Raw genomic sequence first — 6,529 nt, 5'->3', positions numbered from 1 at the left:
GCACTCATGAGTGTTGTAGCACCACTTTTTCCAACAACTTAGACCTCTACAAGTCAACCCAAGATAGTCTTGATTCATATCTACTTCAAATATATGACCGACTGTGGATGGTTTGAATAACTTAGTCATTCAGAACAATGACCTAGTTATTCTGGAAGTCAAAACATGTAAAGTGAAACAAAATAAGAATCGAATCCAATATGGTCTCAGAACTTATGAATATAAATAAAACACCTTTTATTTATCACCATATGATTACATATTATTCATTGTATACTGTTTCAGCTATCAACTTTATTCTTGAATTAAAACAATAGTTGTCCCATGCTCCAAGCTTATACACTATGTTTTCTAAACATTAGTCATGCCCTACACCAAGTATGCATACTATGTTTGTCTATGATATTTACTTTGTGAACTAGATCGATTGAACATAACATCAATGATTCTCTCTTCACACTCCCAATTCCTTACTGCAAATGCAAGAATTCCAAATTCATGTCATTTACTGAAATCTATTAGATTCTAAACTTTTATGCATTGATCCTATTATAATGATTATGCACAAAGTCACAAAGACTTCACAACAAACATTACAGAGCATTCCAAAGGAGATCAAATCCATTGAGACATCCTTCTTGCATTAAGTTTTTCTAATCTTACACAAATTGAATAATTTCTAACTTTGAAACATTTCCATATTCCATTTTGACTATCACTTCTGAACAAGAGTTGCCTCCTTACAAATTATGTTAATACGATCCTTCCAGAATTAACACTATACTTCCAACTGTCCTTGAGCAATCAATCTTTGGTAAACCTTAGATTGTCCTCAACAATTGCTTAATCCTTTTAGTTATATCTAATTCTATACCTTTTCCCTTCTTAATGCCCCACGCATTTGGAAAATCCTAGAAAGGATGAATATTATAGCACATGCAATCGATCCTATATCTGAAGCATATGGGATACGATTCATGATGTCTCACATAAAGACTAAACCAGTCTTTTTCTATAATATTTCCATTTCAATTTGCCAAGTTCTCATAATTCATATTATGAAAAGGGATGCGGTAATCATAATCAAATTTTAGAACGCAAAGAATGGACCCATATACAGAATTTCCTTATGTTGAGCCATTCCAACATGAAATTCTTATATATATATATAATATATATATATATATATATATATATATATATATATATATATATATCCTTGACTAAATACGATTAAAACCTCAATCTAAGCTTTTAGATTTGAGATGAAGTATAATTTCCTCTCCCTTAATGATAGCCAAACAACTCTTTCCCAATTGAAACCTTTTGTTTTCTATAATTAACATTGCTAACTTGCAACCTTTATCATAATTATCATGCTCCCATTAACATGATGATTATTAACATAACACTTATGCTCCCACTAGCTTTGACATGTACTCAGAAATCAACTGGACTTCTAGAAATCAATACTTTATTGACTTTCTTACCAAAGTTCAGATTTTTGATACTAGATTGCTTTGATAAAACTTTATCAATATCATACACCTTATCTTAGATAGCTCACAGGTCTATCTAAACAATTTTAAGAACTATGAAAAGGGATGTCGTAATCATAGTCTCGATTATTTAGACCTTTTACCATCTGCTTCAAATTTACTTGGTGGAAGTGTTTCCTCACCATCATTTTCATGAATCGGAGAGAAACCTTATGACCTTTAGATTTTATGGTGTATGTGTTCTTAACCATGTGAATTTTCAAAACCATAGTCACAAGTCAAGGCCTATATATATATATATATATATATATATATATATATATATATATATATATATATATATATATATATATATATATATATATGATTTTTTTAGATTTTTCTCATGTCATCATACGTGGTACAATCATTGATGAGGTGCTTGGACTGTTGATGTTTATGTCTATCACGATCTTGACTGCTTGGTTGCGTAGGTCTTGTATTCTGACCATCGTAATTTTTCATACGATATCAGATTTTAACGATCTTTATATCCACGTGTTCGTTTTTTGAGTCTACTACAACTTACGTTAAGATTATTCATATTAAAATATAATATACTTTTACGTACGGTTTTATAAAAAATAAAACATTCATACATGCATTCATAAAAAAACGTATGCATATAAAGATTGTAAGTAAAAATATATTATTTTGTAACGGAAGTAATCTAAATAAAAGTTGTAGTAGACAGAAATCCGAACACATGGATATAAAGATCGTTAAAATCCGAGATTGTATTAAGAAGTTATGACGTTCAGAACACATGACATAAGCAACCAAGTAGTCAAGATCGCAATGGACATAAACATCAAAAATTCCAAACACCTCATTAATGAATGTCTCACGTAAGATGTCGTGAGACAAACCTAGAAAAATCATTAATAAGTATTGAATTAGTACAAAAAAAAAAAAAAAAAAAAAAAAAAAAAAAAAAAAAAAAATTGCCTATATATATATATATATATATATATATATATATATATATATATATATATATATATATATATATATATATATATATATATATATATATAAGACTAAATGTGTATAAAGTGATAAATATATTATCATATTAAATCATTTTTACCGGCTAACATGAAGTATTCCGTCATAAGGATTGAATGTGTATAGTTTAACAAGCTGGATTAGTAAATGTGAACGAAATAAAACTCAGTAACCAAATATGTAAAAATCAAAAAAAATATTATATTTTTAATTCATTTTCCCTAAATAGAACAATATATAATAAATAACGTTTAATAAAAATTACACATTTATTTTTGTTCAAGCAAAATTTTTGTGTAAATCTATATATATATATATATATATATATATATATATATATATATATATATATATATATATATATATATATATATATATATATATATATATATATATATATATATATATATATATATATATATATATATATATCAGTTAACATTAATTTATATTTTAATTTGAGAAATGTATTCCATCACAATAGTTACAACTTTTGAACTTTTAAGTTTCTTTCCCAACATATTATTAATAATAAAAATTATTATTTTAAAATATATATATATATATATATATATATATATATATATATATATATATATATATATATATATATATATATATCAATTAACATTAATTTATATTTTAATTTGAGAAATGTATTCCATCACAATAGTTACAACTTTTGAACTTTTAAGTTTCTTTCCCAACATATTATTAATAATAAAAATTATTATTTTAAAATTAATAATAAGTGTTAATTATTATTATTATTATTATTATTATTATTATTATTATTATTATCATCGTCGTATAAATATTCTTCATACACAATACGTAAGTCAACACAGAATCAACGATATATAATAATAATAAAAGTATCTTGTGAACCAAAAAAATTGATTGGTTGAATGTCAACAACATAAATATACCTTAATAAACAAAATATAACATTTTCTTTTTAAATTTCTTACATATTGTATTTCTTACTGGAAAATAAATTTAAATAAAGAAAAAACACATACATCGTATAACAATAAATTTCTGGAAAAAAAAAAAAAAGTTGGATTAAATGCTTGTTGAATAGTTATCATAGTGTATAGGGAGTAGAAGGAGGTTAGCAAGGGTAAGAAGCATCTTTCAATTATTACAAGGATGAGCATATCATTCATATGGGCATGACCAAAAGTACCAAAAAGAGTTAGAAACAATCATTTTGCAAAATCTCATGATGTTGTTCCATAATTATTACCCTCATATTCCATAAAAGAAGAAAAAAAGTTCAGTAAAAAAAGAAGATAAGTTTGCATCTCTAGGTGTTATTCAAGCTTCTTTATCTCAAATGATCTCAAATCCATAATTGCAATGACTATGTTCGTCTTTTCTTTTATATATTTTTATGTGTGGTTAAGAAAGCCCTTTAAGCTTGACTCAAGGGAGACTTATATTTTTATGGTGAGGCAGATATTTAAGTTTGGCATTTCACTTATTCCGAGTGCGGCCATAACATGTTCAAATCCTTGATTTATTCCTTCCATGAGTGATGGCCTGATGGGTCATGTCATTTGTTAGCCAAATGGTCAAATACCATGATCACCAAAAAAAATTTGGTAAGTTGTTAAAGTTTATCTTTTTAAAATTTTATATTTTCAGAATATTGAGTAAGTTTGTTTAGGCAACCCACTCGTCCCGATTTTATGAGGATAACGGGGGGGGGGAGGGAGAGGTTCATTTTTTGGACGATATGTTAAAGGGAAAACTACAATAAAGTCCATACATATTTGCCTCATAATCGATTTAGTTCATATATTTATTTTTTTTATTCAATTAAGTCCTAAATACTGGTAATCGTATTCAATTTAACCTTTTGATCCGGTCAACAGGTCATCCAACTTTCAAAAATTACATTTTTGGCCCAAATTTCAAATTTTTTTACAAATTTGGTCCAAATTTTCCACTTTTAGCCCAAATTTTGTTACAAATTTAGTCTAAATATTACCCTTTTTGCCCAAATTTTAGAATTTTATTATGAATTCATCCTAACATTAGTTTTTTTTACAACCTTTTTTCTCAAATTTTTTTCTAATATGTTTTTTCTTTATAAAATCATATTAATACAAAAAAAAAACGTATTTTCACATAAAAATCTTATATTTTCTATATAAAAACTTTTTTTAAAAGTTTTTTGTATATGAAATATCTAGTTATAAAAATATATATTTATTAAGTATATAAATATATACAAATTCGTTTTTATAAAAAAAAATATACAAAAACTTATTTTACAAAAAAAATGTATACAAACACCTATCACCTTTATATATATATATATATATATATATATATATATATATATATATATATATATATATATATATATATATATATATATATATATAGGTGTGTACGTTTTTTTTACAAAATCGTGATTGTTTGTTTGTTTGTTTGTTTTTATTTATAAAAACGTGGTTGAATAATTTTTATATAATACGTGTTTGTATATATTTTATAAAATCGTGCTGATATACATTTTATAAAAACATGTTTAAATAATTTTTTATATAATATGTTTTTGTATATATTTTATAAAATCGTGTTTCTATACATTTGATAAAATATATACGAACACGTATTATATAAAAAAATTATTAAAATAAGTTTTCATAAAAAAATGTAAACAAACACGATTTTATAAAAAAATATATAGATAAAACAGGTGTTTCTATACATTTTTTTTTTATAAAAACGGATTTGTATATATTTATATACTTATTGAATATTTATTTTTATAACTAGATATTCATATAAAAAAAGATTTTAAAAAAAGTTTTTATATAGAAAATATAAAATTTTTAAGTGAAAATACGTTTTTTTTTGTATAAGTATGATTTTATAAAGAAAAAACATATTAGAAACAATTCTTTGAGAAAAAAAGTTGTAAAAAAAACTAAAGTGATGATGAATTCATAAAAAAATTCTAAAATTTGGGCAAAAAGGGTAAACTTTGAACCAAATTTGTAACAAAATTTAAAATTTGGGCCAAAAGTGAAATTTTTGGACCAAATTTGTAGTAAATTTTGAAATCTAGGCCAAAAATGTGATTTTTGAAACTTAGATGACCTATTGACTGGGTCAAAGGGTTAAATTGAATACGGTTACCGGTATTTGGGACTTAATTGAATAAATCATAAATATAAGGATTAAATCGATTATGAGGTCAATATGTAGGGACTTTATTGAAGTTTTCCCTATGTTAAAAGACTTAATTACAACACGTATCTTTTCCTAAGCAACTATTTTTTCAAAAAAACTAGATACCTTAACAATTTAAATACTTATAAATCTTTAAAAAATGTAGGGGTTAAAAACTTATTCACCACATCATTATTACAACGATTAACATTACGTAGTATCTATGATGCAGAACTACGGATAACTACTTAGTATAAGTCATCAAGATGAATATATTGGTTTCATTATGTAGCTTAAAATTATAATGGCCTACGAGTGTCTATTCTTTGATGGATTACTATGTATGATCTCACCATCATTGTGGATTCGATGGTTCATGAAGTACACATATTTGAGGAAGATTGAGGAGCAAAAGGCTTGGGACGAGAGGGAGCTCTTGGATCAAGTGTTCATTCATTCCTAGCTTCTGTTTGAAGGTAAAAAACTACCACCCTGCTAATTGTTTGGTTAGATCTCTTTTCTAGGGAGTTTAGGGCCTTTTTCCATCCTTTTTTGAGTTATGGAGTTGTTTAAGCTTGCCCTGGAGTTGAGACTTCAGATCTGGACAATATGAGGTCCTTTGAGCCCAAAGATCCAAGATTTATCAAGCTAGTGTCAAGCTTTTATGCATTAAATCCCATATAGAACTTTTTAGGCATTTCTAGCCCTAGATGCCATGCATGGACGTAAAGCTTGCAGCGTTACGTAGTATTTCAACATTGGGATGCTAGATCTAGAGTTTAGGACCTTATTTC

This window comes from Lactuca saligna, chromosome 8, assembly GCF_052625555.1.
Source record: "Lactuca saligna cultivar CGN05327 chromosome 8, ASM5262555v1, whole genome shotgun sequence".
Classification (NCBI taxonomy): Eukaryota; Viridiplantae; Streptophyta; class Magnoliopsida; order Asterales; family Asteraceae; genus Lactuca; species Lactuca saligna.
Note: the sequence above shows the minus strand (reverse complement) of the source record.